Genomic DNA, 19,310 nt, shown 5'->3' with positions numbered 1-19,310 from the left:
TAGCTGTTGGTCCAAAGTAAATAGCAATCAGCTTATTAGGCATCAGGCAGAGTGAGATAAAGGGGAAGACTTATTGAAAATGAGGACGTTGTCTGGGGCTCTGCTGGTGGGGTAGCACTCAAGGAGGCGGTTTCTTTGTGACTCTAATTACAAATGGAAAACAAGGTAGCCGGCTCACTAAGTTGAGCCCCTGCTTGTGTTAAACAGAGTCCTGTGGTTTTCTGTTGTATGTCACGGCTTTATTCACCTTGATTAGCAGGGGAGTTGGGTGTGCTCCGTGGTTGTGCTCTTTGCCTACTAAGCAAGATCTGTCAGCTGCTGTTTAGTCAACTCTGCAAAGCAGCCCAGAAATTGTGCCGGAGATGCCTTCGTTTCAGGAACCGGACCTTTTTTATCCCTTTGCACACTTAGTTCAAATCTCATTATTGGTTAAGTTGAGGTTGGGAAGCAAAGGGACGGTTCATTAGCTGCTTCCCTCTGGTTTCAGGTGTGAGCTACCATTTGGCAAATGCCACAGCAATTGTTGCAAGCAAGATCCACTGATGGATGCTAAAACCACCAGGTGAAGGTTGGAGGATAAACAGTATATTTGTACAGCCTCCAAGTATCTTTCTCAAGATGTTTATTAATTACAAAGGAGAAATGGTAACTTTACAGTGGCGAAACCCAGCAGATACCCCTTAACCAAGTGATCAAGGTTAACATCACTAGTAATAAGACAGTTCCCCTCGACCCCTGTTATGCACTGAGAAGAACACAACATCATGGTATTCTTACTAAAAATGTGTAACCTCACTCCAATTATGAAAGACATCAGACAAACCCGTTCTGAAAAATAACTGACCAGTAATCTTCAAGAGTGTCAAAGACATGAATGTTAAGGAAGACTAAAGAACTGTCATGAATTTGAAGGGACTAAGGAGACAAAACATTGTGGGATTCTGCATTGGATCCTAGAACAGAAAAAGGACATCGGGGGAAAAACTGGTGAAATCCAAATAAATGTTAGCATTAGGGGAAGCTGAGAGAAGGGAATATAGGAACTGTTCGTACTATTTTTGCAACTTTTCTGTAAGTCTAAAGTTATTCCAAAATAAAAAGTTATACAATATAAAAAAAGGAATGATGCACTGAAAGGAAAAAAATTTGCTTGAGTTCCAGAAACTTCCACCGCAGAACCCAGCTTGAAGTCTGGGCCAGTTTTAGCTTTTGTTCATAGACGTGCTTTATTTTGGCCAAAGCTGGAGTAAATCATTGCTTTCAATGAAAAAAAAATAAAACAACACTCCTTGTGTGGGGCCTTTATTTATAGTTTTTTTTGTGAATAACACAATCAGGTTATTGTGTTATCGGTAGGTACAGTCACCAAGGTAGGCAGGGACAATCCCCAGTGTGTGGAATGTTGGATCCTGCAATTTGTTTGACTTGGATTACCAGTTTGTGTGAATTACGTTATGTCGCTTATTCTCATGGATCTGCAGGCTGGCCAGGATTAGCTCTGCTTCATCCTGCGGGTCTGGGTCTGGTCCGACTTGGACCAAGGGGCTCACTGGGACAGAGTTTTCTCCAGATGGTGGCAGAAGCACAAGAGGGCAAGCCCCACCACACAAGCACATTTTAAGCTTCAGCCTGTGTCCCCTTTTGGTCAAAGTAATTTACTTAGCCCTCCCAAAGTCAAGGGGTAGGGAAGCACACTCTTTGTACGGAGGTTGGGGGGATAAAGTACATATTCTTGATGATATATCTAGTCAATCATAATACTTTTGGCCTTTGCTGTCTCCACCATGTGGCTTCTTCTGGCCTGCTCTGTGGTGCCCTCTTCCCTTGCTTAAGTGCAGATACCGAAAGAGTGGCCTGCCCCCGCTGATACGAGCGGTTTTCATAGGTGCTATGACTGCTTGGTGGTCTCCTTCCATTATGTTACAGTAAGAGTGGGGTCCCACCATATTGTTGCTTGAGCACTGTGGTGTTAAAGAAATGTATTGAGGCCCTCTCTCAGTTCCTACACAGGTATATAGACACCATCAAGTTAGCTGGGTCAGGTGGCTCCAGGTACCAGGCACCACCAGTTACCCAGGATTGCTACCATATCTGGCTCTTGGGCCTTCTTCACAGACTGGCTTGCCCTCTGAGACCCCATCCCATAGGGTGAGTTCTCTCCTGCGATATCTCCATCCTTCCCCACAACTTGGCTTCTGATGTCCTCCCCTCTCAAAACATGTACAAAATTGCCTGACCAACATTTATAAAAACACTTCAAGTTTGTTGACTTGCTTGTTTGGTTCCCCCTAGGAGGTTCCTTGGCTCCCCCAAATCAGTGGATGCAAATAGTTATTTGTTAGGAGACTCAGTCCTCTGTCCCAGACTACCAGCGTCTTGAAGCAAAGAGGGTATCTCACTTATCTTCTACCCATTGCGGTGAGTTACACGTGACCCCAAGAAGTTTAAATGATCAAAAGTCATTTGCTCAAAGGAGCTAAGCTTCTGAATCTTTTGTAATCTGACCCAACCTTATTTCCTTTGATTTTCCAGCATTTTCTATGCACTTGATTTGTCCACTTTTCTCACTGGGCCACATCATGTACTGCTCATAACCATTGCCTTGCCTTCTCAGTGCCCAGGATGCCCTCCCTCTCCTGTCGTCCATTCAAATCCTGCCTAACCTTCAGGGCTCCCCCAGAACCCACCTACTGTGTGAAACTTTCCCTGCTGCTTCTGTTTTAGGTGAGTTCTCTGTTTTCCTATGCTCTGAAGCACATGTAATCTCAACCATAATATGACCTTCAGTTATTCTTTTACATTGTTTTTTTAACTGCATACATAATGTAACAACATAAATGATCTTAAGTAACTAGTTAGAGTGTAATGTCTTTGTGGTCTGAGCTCATGCCCAATACTGCTTCTGTATCCTCCCCCGCCAGAAATATGAATTTAATAAGCACATAGTAGAAAATCAAAAAATTCATGATCAATTTCAGAATTTAAATCACAAAATAAATCCTTTGCTTTTTCCTAAATTAAATAACAAACAAAAGCTAAGAAAGAGAATAAAAAAAGAACAGAAGAAATCATCTTAATGTGGGTATATTGGGTTGGCCAAAAAGTTCATTTGGGTTTTTCTGTAAGGTGTTAATGGAAAAATCTGAACGAACTTTTTGGCCAACCCTATAAAATATTTCTGAAGAAAGAGTAGCTTTGAAATAGAAAATCAGTACTTTGATGAGGAAGAGGACATTATTCACAAAGAAAAAGTTATTCCAGATTTATTTTTGGCAGATGATGAATCAACACTTAACTATTCCAAACTCTTATCTAAATGTAGTAATAGCTACTATTTTCTCAGTATTTTATAGCTGAGTGAAGGCAGACATCATTTGTCTCCTTCCACTTTATAGGAAGATAAGAAATCGAGGGTCAGAGCATGTATATGTTTTGCCCTTCGTCACCAGCTGCCAAATGACAGAGCCAGGCCTAAGTTGTCTTCTGGCTTCAAGTCCAGGGTTCTTCCCACCACCCACATTACAAATTTCTGCTCGTTGGGGATGAATCCTTTCCTTCACTTTCCTGGGGCTTTTGTAAAAGATCTCTCACTCTGAAGATGAATTGAACTATCAGGTATACATTTAAGGAAAGCAGAAGAACTAAGTTGGAATGTAAGTGGATTCTGGTGTTGGTGGCTGCCTGGCATTGTAACTGATGACATAATTATTTCGTGTCACGTGGAGCACCAGTCACAGAATGGATGTAATAGACAGAGGCTCCTAGGTGTTTACAAGTATGCATAAAGTGACCACCCTTCGTTAAGAAAGGCGGGTGCTGGGGTCTGCCTTCCACTGTTAACTGGGATGGTACTAGGGTAGTAAGTTTCTGGCCCTGTCAACATTTAGGTCCTCTGTTACTCCTGTGACCATGACCTGCCTTTCTGGCCTTTCCCCCCACTCCACTTCCCTTTACTCAGCTTATCATCCAGCTAAACTGGGGTACCCAGGGTTCCAGCTCTAAGATCCAGCTCAAAAGCCACCTCTTTCAGGAAGTGGCCCTGCTGTCCAGGCAGGAAGTGGGCGCCCCTGCTTCTAAACCCCCAAGTACTTTCTTTCCCTGCACTTCCCTTCAGCGATCATCATGCAGTTGTGCACTGCCATTATTAGACTAACTGCTTGTTTCTCTCTCCTTTATGACTGCAAAACCTTGAAAGAAGGTTTATCAGACGCTAGCACAGAGCCCGGCATATGGCAATCCTTCCTGTAAACAATGCTTGAAAAATGAACAAATGAACCAGTCTTTTCTAGCCTGCTAGTTGGGGAGGCTTTTGATGCATCTTTGAATCCACCACAGCACTGTGCTCAGTACCTTACATATAGCTGATGCTCAGTGTGTTTTTGTTGAAAGGAAAAAATTTGTGTATATGAACAAGGGAACAAAGAATAGATGAATAAATCAATGAGTGAATAAATATCTGAGATACTGAGGTGGAAAATCAAGGTGATCAAGTCATGTCAGATATCAGAGTTCCATAAAAAAGATGAATAACATTTGAAATAAATGTGTAATGTTCTGTACATTACATCAGAACAAATCTCTCAAAATTTCTGCTCTTATTCGAAGTGTAAGAATAAGAAATGTGAATGCCTCTTTTCCCCCTAGTGATGGTAATACTAAGCGTAGTACACCAATATTCCATAGTCTGTGCTATTTTTTTTAAATTTATTTATTTATTTATTTGTTTTTGGCTGTGTTGGGTCTTCATTTCTGTGCGAGGGCTTTCTCTAGTTGCGGCAAGCGGGGGCCACTTTTCATCGCAGTGCGCAGGCCTCTCACTATCGTGGCCTCTCTTGTTGCAGAGCACAGGCTCCAGACGCTCAGGCTCAGTAGTTGTGGCTCACAGGCCTAGTTGCTCCGTGGCATGTGGGATCTTCCCGGACCAGGGGTCGAACCCGTGTCCCCTGCATTGGCAGGCAGATTCTCAAACACTGCGCCACCAGGGAAACCCTGTGCTATTTTTAAAGTAAAACATACTGGTATTTTCTAGCATCCTAATATTTGCATTATTTAAATATGGCATTTAAAAATATGAAGTCAGAATCATTTATATCTTGAAGCACATCCAGTGAGTTTACACGTGGCATTAAGATTTCATCCAGGCTCGCACCCCTCCCCTGCCCTTCCAGGGCATCCTGTTGTTGTACTTCTCATTTCCTGGGTTGATACTGAGGTTGGCATCTTCTGTCTGGGTCATTTATACCCTTCAGAACCAGCCACAGTGCCTGGCTCCTGATAGAAGGTGGGAAATGGAACACCTGAGGGCTGACCCTGGTCCTCTCTCAGGTGGGACAGAGGGTGATGGTAACCATATCTTAGCTTTTCATAAAATGCTGATATCTTGGAATTTATTCCACATAATGTATTTTGTAATATTTTAATGCAAAAGTTCATATTATCATTGCAATCACTATTCTTTTCTTTTTAGAAATGGAAAATAATTTTGCCCAGAATATGCTTTTTCCTCTGTCCAGAAACTTCCCTATATTAACAATTAAGAACATCCAATGGAAGAGGAAAATTAGCCAAATTGAGGGATACATTTACTAAGTACTTGAAAATGTCCTGCCATTATATCTTAAGACTCATTAAGGTAGAAATAAGATTTTAAAAACACTGGGTGTTACACTGTTTCCCATGGATACTTAACTTATTTCAACAGTTGCACCAAATGTGGAAGTGAGGTGATGTTGGAGATCCTGTTCCTTCCCTTTTGAAAGACTTCCCCCAGGTGGTCAGCGCACCTGCCTTTCTTCTGTCAGTGAGCTCACAATAGAGCAGCCTTGTCCAACAGAATTCTCTAAGATGATGGAAATGTTCTGTGTCTGCTCTGACCGGTATGGCAGCCACTAGCCGCGTGTGGCCACTGAACACTTGAAATGTGCCAGTGTGACTGAGGAATTGAATTTTAAATTTTATTAAAAATTAGTTAGTTTTAGTGTGCCTAGCTACATGTGCCTAGTGCCTATAGTATTGGACAGGTCAGACTGAGAGCCTCTCGGCCTTTGTCATCCTTAGTCCTGAGAAAGCATCAGAGAGAAGGGATCAACTTCTACTCCCATTGTGTTGGGGCAGCCTGGGGAACCCATGGCCTTCGAAGGCCACTTCCCTCCACTGCTCAAGGCCTTCCCCACCAGCTCCGAGGAGTGGATGAGAGCAAGAAGGAAGAGCCAGGGTTTGGTCTACCTGTTTATGAGTTCAGTCTCTTTTGTCCAGCTTTTTATTTAAAGGTCACATGCTGAGTATCAGTAGCAAGCTGGGATCATAACAGCCCTGTCTATGCTGTTTTCAAAATTATTGTTTACAGCTTCTTTAATTCTCCGTGAAGATGGAGAGTCTACAGAGCATCTTCTTTTAAGAGAACTATTATCAAGCAGAGATTTCCCTGTAAATGATTGGTATCCAAATGAGATTCCTTCCACCACACAGCCCTTACCCACTACTGCTCACACACACAGTTTTGTTGGGAACCCCTTCCCTCCCTTTTTGGTGAGTTGCCACCATTTCGTTCTATGGGGTTGAGAACATTCATCCTCATATTGTAACTGGTGCCATTACTGCCTGAAATTTATTGATGTTCTGAAGCAAAACAACCTCTTACTCCTCTCTTAAAGGTTCTTGTTAATAAGGTCCACACAGGTGGCAAGGTGTTTGCATGAAGAAATAAGCCCACAAAATAAAAATTCTATGAAGAGGTAAAGCTGGGAGAAAAGACATACTTTTTCTTGATGGAGGGTGCCTTGGAGCCTCTCATAGAACCTTTATTCTCATGCATAAAAATGGAAATTAGAATGAAGAGGAGAATTTGGTTTAAAGCAGCTGGTTTAAATTTGTGCTGCTTCCAGGCGCCTTAGCAGAACGCCAGCCGTTTCCACAGAAGCACAGCGGCGTCATTTCATTGTTCTTCTGCTCAGGAAGAACAACCAACAGCCCTCCCGCCTTCACCTTCAGATGCCACATGCATCCCAGCTTTAACTTGCCACCAGTCTGGGCGCTGTTAACGGCCGCTGCAACATCCAGGAGGACAGCATTGCAGTAATCACTCATTTAGGGGGAGGAGGGGTGGTAATTACAAGCATATGATTATTTTATTTTATCTGAATTATTTACAATGGAAGGCAGCAGATGAGGAGGGAACGTTAGGGAGAGTGTTCAACCCCACTTGCATTGATTCCACCCAGAGCAAGAAGAGCAAACCTATTAAGAAGAAAAACTGCTTTCTTTCCTTCCTCTCCCATCCCCAAGTCTTAGAAACAAATACATGATGCAAAGAGGAGCCCTGGGTGGCAGCAGGGAGGGGCCCACAGTGAGGGTCCGTGGCTTTTGCCCATGACTTGTGCCATTATTGCAGGTGCGCACTGTTCCAGCTTCCAGCGGTTCCTTCCTCTCTCCCCAGCTCAGCTTGCATGTGGTGCATAATGAACACCACGTATGGACTTAAATCCCATTAGAGGTTGTTCAGTTACGGAACCTGTAATCAGGAGAGTTGGGTTTTAATCCCAGAGGTGCCATTCCCTCATTGTTTTCTAAATTTAAGATTTACAGCTCTCCGACCTCCAAAAGAACTTGCAGATCGTTTATACAGGCAAATGTAATGCATGAGGCACCTTTGGGGATAAACGGAACAGAAGCCGCCTGAAGGAAGCAGAACGACTGTAAGAGTTGGGCAGTAGGATTGTGGTTGTTTTGTGCCTCCATTTCTTCTTTGCCAAACAGGGAAAGCAAACCCACCTCCTGCCTGTGAGGCGATAGACAGAGTGATGTTTGTGAGATGAGGCGTCCATATCATTTTGGCATAATATTGCATTCTTCTATTAAGAAAATAAACAAAAATGTCAATAGAGGCAGAGTGCCTTCCTGACCAGACCCCACTGCACATCCCTAAAGAGAAATACCTGCAGAAGAGTGCCCCGGTGTACTGAAGAGGAGAAACTGGAGCTGGTTTAAATTTGTGCTGCCACAGGTGTATATGGGAGCCCCACATGAGAGAAACAGGGTGGGACTCCAGCAAGGTGGTGGTTTTATTTTTTCTTCATTGAAGAGGTTTTGAATAAAATGTTAAAATACTTACAAATTTCATAATATATGTGAGCTATAAAACTCTGCAGTAAAATGAATGTCCACATACCTCCCACCCAAATTTAAAAATACATTATTACTACTACCATGGAGACTCCAAGAACAACCCTCTTACTCCCAGAGGTAACCACTGTCATGATTTTGTGCATATCATTCTCCTGCTTTTTAAAGACAAGTTTTCCAGTGTTTGAACCCTATGTAAATGTAATCTTCTATGACTTGCTTTTTTCACTCAATATTATATCTGTGAGATTTGTCCAAGTTGATACATGTAACATACTTTATTCATACTCAAGAACTGTTCGTTACTCTGTTGTATGAATACTCCATGGCTTATTTATCCATCCTCTTGTTGATGACCATCTGAATGTCTCCCTTTTTTGTTATTACAAACCATGTTGCCATGAATATTCTAATCCAATCTAGTCTCTTGGTGCCCAGGTCTAAGAATTTCCCCATTGTATATGCCTGAGAACAGCTTCGCTAGGTCGTAGGGAATGAGCATCTTCAACTGTATTAGATCATATCAAGATCTTAGTGGTTGTCCAAGCTATACTCCCAACAACAATGTTTAAGAAGGAACTCAAGAATTCAGATCAACTATGGGGTGATTTAGCTGCTCTCAAATATCTGCGTTAAGAGGAAAGAGAGACTGCATGGCTAAGAGGAATCCACAGGTGATGATGGTGATGATGATGGTGACTTGATGAGGACAACAAACCCTAACATAGTGCTTACGATGTGCCAGGCACTGTTCTGAACACTTCAAACATATGGACTCGTTCCATCTTTACAATTACTCTGAGAGGTATATACGGTTATCCTCCCTACAGGTAAAGAAACTGAGGCAGAAAGAGGTTAAGTAACTTGCCCGCATTATGGTTGGTAAATGTGGGATCTGGAATTTGAAATGTTGCTCTGAACCCTATGTCTCGTTTTAGCTGTTAACCTGTAGTTCACCCTAAATGAGCCAGGAATAAGGGTAACCTCACGATTGACAAATGGTTGGCTACCCTGCCATTGGTGAAGGGTTGGACTTACCTTTCCAATCATACTTCTTATTACACACCCCCTTTCACAGTTCTCCTCAGTGCGAGTTGTGACTGTATTTAGACTTCATCAGAATTTAATTGTTAAGAAACAAGAGAAAAGCATTTTTTCCCTTGGATAGCATGGAATTTGGATGACGTCTGGCTAATGTAAGAAAAAATGTGAGAAGGAGCTCTTAAACCAAAACACCCCAAATCTTGACCTAACATAGCCTCCTTGAAGTTGATGCTATGGTTATTGGCATTTGACTAGACCAGAAGAGAAATAATTGTTTCTATTGGCCCATCCTCAGGGAGCTTGATGCTAGGTACCACAGTTTGTGTAGCAAAGTGATGGGGGAGGATATTGACTATTTCAAAGGCTGCTCAAAATGGCTAAAATATGACATAATAATACTGTCATAAGGCATATAGGCATTGCTAATTTTTGTCATGAAAACATCAGCAGAAATGAACCATACATAAATTCATACTTCAGGATCAATAAAGCTATATTTTTTTTGGTCCAAATTATTCAGGTTAGTCTTTTACGTGATATCTTCAATCCTCAACTTTCCACTGGTCTTTGTCTATACACAGACATTTGTACAGCGTAGAAAAGTGGTGTTACTAAAATGTAATACATGGAATCTTTCTTTATGATGTCTTTAATAGTAAACACATTTTCACAGATGATTAATTGCAGTGTTCTCAAGATAGTAATTTCTTTTTTTGTTATTTGTTTAAAATAGGGATGTTCACATGAAAACCCAATGCAAGGCCCAAATCATTAAGCTCTTGCTAAGTCAAAGTAGGCATATTTCATGTTGAAATATGTTATTTTAATGCTGAAAGAAAAATTTGAAATATGTCATTTTAATGTTGAAAGAAAAAAAAAAAAGAATGCCTTTAAAGATTTAACCTATAGAGTAGATTTTAAAATGAGAAACAACTCTAGTCCTGTAATGAGATGTAAATCATAACACTGACATTTATCTTCTCTTGGTGAGTTCAATTCCCTGTAGCAACATAGAGAGGAAAAGAAAATATTGGAACTGAGAGTAATAAAATGAATGCAGCAGGCTCCACGTGTATGAGTGACACTTTGTTCACACAATGAGGGTAACTGACAGGCCTCTCTAGGACACATTCCCCTTCTCTGAAAATATTCCAGACTTTTTTACTTTCACCAATTCACTATCTGGAATCTTACCAGTGGGAGGATCACTGGGCTATGGAACAAGCCCCTTAAAAAGGCAGATGTCTTGGGGAGTGTGAAGAAGCAGTGGGGCATTCATATGTAAGTGTGAATTGAATCAATCAGATGATCTTCCTTTTGACAGCAGGCTGAGAGCTTCTACATGGAGGCGTTCTGAGTTCTGAATTTGGGGGCCAACATAATTGGAGGAGGGAAATGAGAGATGAGTGAGGCACAGTGGTGTGGGGTTTAGGGCAGCCATGAAGATGCAGAGCGTGTAGGGAGAGATGTGAAAATTGTTGAGAAGTGGTTGAAGAAACTGAGCTGGGAAGACAAACTTGGCTTCCTTAAAAAGTGTGCCGCCTGCATTATGTAACTACCTGATTCTAGCTACTGTTGTTATTCTTCTTGGCATTAAATCAGTTTTGGTGAGCTAATATGATAAACTACAATTAAAATTTTGTTTTTATGGAAAAATGCATCCAGAATGCAGTAGATTGAATGACTGGCTCCAGTGCTTCACCCCCTTGCTTTAGCCTCATGTAGACAGACTGCATTTTCCTGCTCCTTGACTTTAGGTTCGTCCATAAAACTTGTTTTGGCCAACCATGTGGGCAAAAGTGTGCCACTTCTAATCCTAGGACTTAAGAGGCTTTGTCTTCTTCTGCTTGCCCTCTTGTGCCTTTTTTGCATTTCTGGTCTCTTTGTGAGATAAGCTTTCTGTGGGTAGCTGCAACCCCTTTAGCTGACCTGCAAGTTGAAGCAGAGCCAGCATAAATTAGCTGACCTCCAGCTGAGCTGTAGATATGTGAGAATAAATGATAGTTGTTTTAGGTCAATGAGCTCTGAGATGGTTTGTTACACAACACCTTTGTGGCAGTAGCTAACTGATACACAGTTATTTTTTTTAATACATCTTTATTGGAGTATAACTGCTTCACAATGCTGTGTTAGTTTCTGTTGTACAACAAAGTGAATCAACCATATGCATACATATAGCCCCATTTCCCCTCCCTCTTGAGCATCCCTCCCACCCTCCCTATCCCACCCCTCTAGATCATTGCAAAGCACTGAGCCGATCTCCCTGTGCTATGCTGCTGCTTCTCACTAGCTATCTATTTTACATTTGGTAGTGTATATATGTCATGCTTCTCTTACTTCGCCCCAGCTTCCCCCTCCTCGCCCCCTGTGTCCTCAAGTCGATTCTCTATGTCTGTGTCTTTATTCCTGCCCTTCCACTAGGTTGATCAGTACCATATATTTTTTTTGATTCCATATATATGCCTTAGCGTACGGTATTTGTTTTTCTCTTTCTGACTTACTTCACTCTGTATGACAGACTCTAGGTCCAGCCACCTCACTACAAATAACTCAATATTGTTTCTTTTTATGGCTGAGTAATATTCCATTGTATATATGTGCCACGTCTTCTTTATCCATTCATCTATTGATGGACATTTAATACACAGAGTTTTAAAGAACCATCTTACAAGTGAACTCTTGGAATATAATCCATTAGGAAACTGGATTTGCAATAAGATCACTATTCTCTCTTTTTTTTTTTTATGAGTAGCATAATATAACATGTTTAATGATGCTATATAGGCATTTTTCTTACACAGCTTCTATCAACAACTCTTATTTTTTTGGCTTTATTTATTTATTTACATCTTTTTTAAAAATTAATTTTTATTGGAGTATGGTTGCTTTACGATGTTGTGTTAGCCTCCACTGCACAACAAAATGAATCAGCCATACACATACAGATATCCCCTCCCTTTTGGACTTCCCTCCCATTTAGGTGACCACAGTGCACTAGGTGAGTTCCCTGTGCTATACAGCATGTTCTCATCAGTTGTCCATTTTATACATAGTATCAATAGTGTGTTATTTGTCAATCCCAGTCTCCGAATTCCTCCTACCCCACCCCTTTCCCCCTTCATTGTTCTTTTTAATGAGAATTTTACTTTAAAATTTTAAAAAATATTTATTTACTTGGCTGTGCTGGGTCTTAGTTGCGGCACATGGGATCTTCATTGCTGCATCCGAGATCTTCGTTATGGCATGCGGGATCTTTGGTTGTGGCATACGGGATCTAGTTCCTTGACCAGGGATCGAACCTGGGCCCCCTGCATTGGGAGCATGGAGTCTTAACCACTGGACCACCAGGGAAGTCTCTCTTTTTAATGAGAATTTTATCTATTTTTAAATTTTGTTACAGCCCAGTGACAGAACAAGAGCACAATTTGTTACCTGATGAGACAAAGATTAATCGAGAGTATGCCTGCATCTATAGGTAACCACTAACAGCTACTGGCTATAGCAGTGACTTTCAAACAACTCTGTGATATTCTAGGGCCTCCCGGAGTTTTCATAAAGACTGCCTTGGCATGGGAGTTCCCTCTCTCCCTCCTTCACCTAGCTTCAACTGTGGTAGAGCTCATTTTATTTGTTTTGCATACTGGGCTTCTTTGTAACATTTTATCTAATTAAAAGGCTAAGATAAGTTTGAACACCTCCAGTGAACTCCTTACTTTTCTGGGAACTCATGGTTTTTCACACCTGTCCATGCTGTTCCTTCTGCTTAGACTGCTCTAGGTGCTTTCTCTCTCTCTCTCTCTCTCTCTCTCTCTCTCTCTCTCTCTCTTTCTCTTAGCTTCTCTGTAGAGAGCTCCTGTTCATTCCTCAATACTCATGGTGATTTAAAAATATACCCATGAGTTCTCTGGTAGTTTTTCCTTCAAAGGATGGGACCTAATTATCATCCCCTTAAGTGTGAACTGTACTTAGTAATTTTTAAGAAATAGAATATGTAGAAAGTGATGATTTGTGATGTTCAAGATTAGGACCTCTCTGTCTCCGTCTCTCAGTTCACTCATTCTTGGGAAATTCACCTGATATTTCATGAGCACCCACAAGCAGCCCCATGGAGAAGCCTAGGGAGAGGGAATAAGTGAGACCTCCTCCCAACAGCCATGTGAGTGATCCTGATTGCAACCTCATGAGAAAACTTGAGCTAGCTCTCAAATTCTTGATGCACAGAAACAGCGAGAAGAAATTTGTTTTAAGCTGCTATGTTTTGGGGTCATTTGTTATGCAGCAATCTATAACTAATACAATACCCAACTAAAAAGATTCTTTTCTGTGATACTCTCCTGAAATGCCTGAGTGAGTGTTAATGATTTTCTTCTTTCTCATAGCCTTTAATATATACCTCGTTTAAGAAAATTTATTCCATTGCATTGTCTATTTACATATCTGTCTCCTGCATTAGGCTATGAGATATTTGTATTCTCAGATGCCTGGAACAGTTCTTGGCATCTTATATATTGAATAAGGAATTAAAAAAATAGCCACAGCCCAAATCTGAAAAAACCACTGAGAATAAGACAAAGGATAAAAAAAGTCATCTCTATCTCTGCTACAGAGATACAAATTACAAATTCTCAGTTTTGACCAGAGATGATAAATAAGCAGAAAAATCCTCAAATGGAATCAATACTGTATTTTCACAACTTGTGAGCATATAAAGCAGTTCTCTGTGCTCTTGTTTTAGCAAATGATAGGCATTGCTGCTCAGATGGTGTGTCTAGAATCATGGGGTCTGTAAAAGACCAGGATCAGTGTTTTGACTAGGTTTACAGGTGAACAAGTTAGAAATCTATCACCATCCAAACAAGCCCTGGATTTATGGCTTTGACCAAGTGTAACTTGAAGATATATAATTTACCAAACTACAGAGGTGTTTGCTTTTTTTTCAGAAGCTGGAGCTATATAGCCACATTGAAATGGTGGAGGTGCTATCTGGTTAATTCCATATGGGCCCGGTGATTTGGAATGCGAGTCTTCTGGGTATGTTAGACTACACAGGCCCTGAACAATTAGGTGTTTAAAATTGAAATTTAATGATGATGATTTGTGTTTTTATTTTAATAAGTATCTAAACATTAGTAGAATAATATTCTGGATCATCTGGGGGTCAATCTAATAACTTAGAAATGCCATGTAATTTCAGGTCCTGCATTTAGGACTCAACATGGCTCAAGTGACCCATCAGGTGACAGGGTTTTAACTTCTAATGGACTGTTTCTCAGAGGTCTGTGGGCTTGTACTTTCAAGGATCCACAAGTTCTTATATTTGGAAAACAGTGATGGAGACAATAAATGCTTCCTCTGAGGTGGGATTATTGATTTTTCATCTGTGTAGTCTAGGGAAGGTTTTATGAGGTGCTGGCATCTGAGCTGGCCCTCAAGGACAGGCTTCATATGCTTTCTCTTAACAAATGACATCAAGTGTCCATTTAAACTATCTGCTTGAGAAAATACCCTGCTTCCAGGGGCCATTCATTACTTCCTGGTTATCCTTTGAGAGCCACTGTGTGTTAGTTATAGGTAATTACAGTGTGGTCCAGAGAGAAGGTGCACTGGAGACACCGTGTGCAAGGAGTTACAGAGGAAAGGAAAGGGTGGGGCTTGAAATGGGAACAGGACAGTTCAGGTTAGCTGAAGTGCAGGGCAAATGCAGGCTACAGACTAGGGTGCAGTGCTGGCAGAAGCCTGTTGTGAAGGCCAAGGCTCAAGAGTGTGACTTTTTCTGTAATTAGACAAGGAAGAAGGAGTTTATACATTTTTTTTTTTTGCAGGGGTTGTAATTATATATTGATGGGGATGACTCTGACAATATTGCAACTAATGCAAATTCATGGTTATATTGTTCAATAACCATCTCAGCATCTTTTAAAAAATTATTTTATTTTATTATTTTCAAACCCTTGCTCATTAGTGAAGCTTTTGGGCATGTGGAGGATTTTCAATTCATGTGTCATCTTTGATCCAGGGCAGTCATGTTTAAATTGCATAACCCTGCCCACTGTTACCCCCTGGTTAAATCCAGCTGGGCACCTGACTGTGGGAGAACCAATCCATTGCCTGGGCTGAGCTAATCAGACCCTGTCTTACGGGGATTTGAAATTTGGACATTGAGAAACTGAGTTAGTAAGATGAGGACGGTGCGAGAACTGAAAGGTTGTGCCAGGTTAAGCCATATTGAAAGCAAGGGAAGCTTGCTGAAAGAGAGGTAAAGAAAGAAGAAGAAAAGTGTGGCAGATATGAAATACATGTAGAGAGAATAACCCTGGTTTTTGGTTTTCCAATTCCAGTTCTTATTCTATTTGGCTTGCATGTAGTGTGTTTCTTGTCTATGTTTCCAATCCTTTTCAGGATTGCCTGTTTTATCTTTACAATAAAATCCTCTACACTTAAGCTAATTGGAGTGGGTTACCCTTTCATCCACATAGAACCTTTCTAAAATAATGCTGAATTTTCAGATGAAGGCTTTGGTTCTCAAGAGGCTGAAGAGAATATTGTCAGCTCACCAATTTAGCTGCTAAACCAGCTTCCACCCATAAAGGAAGAGGAAGACATGCATGGCTTCGGTTCATTAGTGAAAACTCTGGGAAACAAGTTGACAAGTGCAACCTGACCACCGCTTGGTGAGATTCTACCTCCTGATGTGGCCAAGGATGGACCAAAGACCTCAGCAGTCATTATGGTCTACACTGACCAGAGCTGAGAATATTTTGACAAAAATCTGAGATGAGTAACCACAGTGACACACACACACACTCACACACACACACACACACACACACACACACATATATATCTTTTTTGCCCTCAATTTGCTTTTTTTTTCTCTCTCTCTTTTTTGGAGTAGTACAGAAGAGGCTTTTCATGAACATTTACAGCTAGACCATCTGAATACCTCTTTTAAGTGCAGCCCCTTAATTTTCCATTCTTCTTTGTGAGTAACAAAATCTCACAGCTGAGGGAAAGTCATTGCCGTTTGTTCAAGTGTCTGATGAAATCTAAAGATTTCTTTATACTAACTACAGAATTTAATCAGGAGTGGGTAATATGACTGTATGTACTGTAATGAATTTCAAGTATTGCAACCTACAGAGGTTGTCAGTAACTGAATTCCTGGGGTGTGCAACTTGTAATTGAAAATCTTTACGTTTTAGTTCCACCTGTCATTTCTCTAATTCTATTCAAAGAATGTCTGTCAAAAGTTATGCTTTAGTAGAAATGTATATCATCAGAAGTTATTAATTCCAACATTTGGTAATTTGGAAAGGTTGATATTTTTCAGGGTTTTGAAACTGTAGGAAGGATTTTCATCCCGATAAGCGATAAATTTAGTAAACATGAGATAGCAATGAGAAGTATTATTTTAGGCAATTTCCTGTAAGATGCTGAGAATCTTTTCTCAGGCATGCACACAGCTGGAAATATTGGGGACTAAACTAACAGGGGATGGGGACCCGGGGAATCTTCTTTACACTTTTTCCTTGAAGAACCTTTGCTCTTCTCCTCTTCATCTCTCCATTTGTGGGAATTCTCTTCTTCAAGTACAGAGCTAATGGAAGCATAATGAAGTTTTCCTTATCCTTTCTCATGCTAGATTTCTTTGAGCATGGAAATTTTACAAGAAACAACCAAACTGCACCACAAAATGGTATTGATATTATGGGATTGCATCAATAGCATTGGCTGTTTCATTTCCATTCACTTATCAGCCATATTTACTTCTCAGATATTTCCTTAACCGGAATTGACTGTACTATAATTGCCTATTTCTTTGGTCCATTGGCTGTTAACCTTGAAGTGACTGGGGTAGAGCTGGCGAGGCCTCCCCTGTCAGGCCTGACCTCTCACTATGCTGGAGAGAGTGCTGCCATGACAACGGCGACAGATGTCAGCTAAGCAATGTGCACCCTAGAAAGACTCCTGTATTGAGAAAATCGATCTTATAATGGTGCCACGGAGCACATTCGCTGAACTGCCAAGTGTTCTAGGCTTAATCATTTATTTCATCTAGCAGAGAGAAGAAAACGTAAAAGAAATGAAATGAATTTGACCTCTGTCTTTTGAGTGACTTTAGTGCTACACTGAATTCCAGCAAGTGCCTCTTACGAATTTTAAAAAATTACATTAGGAATAACATTTTGAAGTGAAATGAGTCTTGTAATGCCAACCCTCCAGAAACATGTTATTTCAAATGTCAGATACATAATAGTCATTTGCTATTTTCTGTGTACGTCCAGGGGTTAGCTCTGTCTTGGCTATGTTTCAGGCAAATTATTATAAAGGAACCAAGAATGAAGCAGACCAGAGCATGCTGCTTTGGCTTTCTCCATTTTTCTTAGCATAAGGTGACTTCCTTTGTGCTGATTATCACAGGGTTTAGTGAGTAGCATAAGCAGAGTCTCATATTGACAGCTTCGAACACTTCTCAGTTTTAGAGTCTTCCAATAGCATGTTCCTGTCTCAGTCTCCAGAGCGGAGTTTGTCTCCCTGACAGTTAATCCTGGGACAGCCTTCCGTTGTCTTGATAGGCTTGTCATTCATGCCTTGACACCTCTCATTCATCTGAGTTTGGCCTGCTGGATATGCAAATGATGGGAGGACTGAAAACCATAGTCCCTCAGCCATGATGGCCAGTATGTCACTGTCACTCTTCTTGGAACAAGCATTCTGTTAGTAGTCAGGGAGTGGTGCAGGACTAAGCCAGGAGACGTGGAATGCACTTACAACCTTTTTTTTGGCCCAGGTCTGAACTAGATTTTTAAAAAGCCACCATCCAAACCAAGACAAACTCTCCAAAGCCTAAAGATTGTAGACAAATCTCTCTGATAACCTTGCCCATATAAATAAATATCATTGAAAGTGATTATCGTGAAAAGGATCTCTTAAGATTTTCAATGTGATATGTCTGTCTCTTGTGCTGTGGGATATTTTATTGCATTTTTGCCCTCAAGTGGAGCTGATGGGAGCCAAGCTTGTAATTTAAATCAATAAGAACCCTTTACCATGGCCATAAAATACTTGGCTAAACCTTTGAAGTGGCCACAGTTGAATGCGCAGTGAACACAGTATAAATGTTCCTTAAGATGTATTGTATGAGACCACTACTAAAACAGCATTCAAAGAAACCAGCCTTAAGCATCTTCTGTGACTGATGGGAAAGGGTCCCAACTGCTTTTGATCATTTACATGCACTGTTCGCATTGCCACGCCGAGTCACTCCGAACAAGTCCTCTTAATTGGCACATCACCCCAGACACAGCCTCCTGCTTTCTCTGCAGACCTTTGCACTGTCTTATTGCGGGGGGGTGGTTCTGGGATCTGGGTCCCCTTCTAAACCAATAATCCACCTCTGATATGCTGTTGTGCTGATTGCTCCTGTTCCTTTCCACCGTAGCTGGGAAAATAGAACAAAGGCTGGTTGTTCATACCCATCCAGGGAGCGCCACACGGGTGGTTCAGCAAAGCGGGCTGAGCTGTGTGCTTTGTGGAAAACTGAAGGCTGAGGGTGCAGCTTACCTGTTAGTTTCTTATGGAGTGGATTGGTTTTGGAGTGGAGTCCTTCAGGAAACTGTTGGACTTGAAAAGATGGTGTTTGCCTCTACTCTGTGCCTTTCCTCTCTGCCTCACACCTGCTATTGGCCTGGCCCTTTCTCTGGCTCCTTCTTGCTACCTTTGCCTCACCTTTGTGTGGGTGGCTGGATGGATGGATGGATGGATAGATGCTTCCTCGCTCTTGTCCTCTTCTGTGTCTCCATCTGTGTTTGTCCCTTACTCTTTGTCTCTCTCTCTCTGTCTCAGATTCTAAAATCCTCTCTGATTCTGCAGTAACAGTGAGCATAATCATGAGTTTGGAACTTGGCCTTGAGACCTTTGAGTCATACTCGCTCACCCGGTTGGTTGGTCGAGTTGCGGTTATGCCAGAGGCAGAGGCTCAAACCCAGGGAGCAGTCATTCCCTTCCAGAATCATCGACTGAATATCTTTCTGGGCCACTGCCTCACAGAAGCCACTTATTGTTGGTCAGAAGCCAAAGATAGGAACCAGAGTCGGGGGCCGCTTTTCACTTTATCTGATAGAATACAACCTTCCGCATAGTCC

This window comes from Balaenoptera ricei, chromosome 9 (assembly GCF_028023285.1).
Source record: "Balaenoptera ricei isolate mBalRic1 chromosome 9, mBalRic1.hap2, whole genome shotgun sequence".
NCBI lineage: Eukaryota > Metazoa > Chordata > Mammalia > Artiodactyla > Balaenopteridae > Balaenoptera > Balaenoptera ricei.
The sequence above is the reverse complement of the archived record's forward strand: the minus strand, read 5'-3'. Positions refer to the sequence as shown.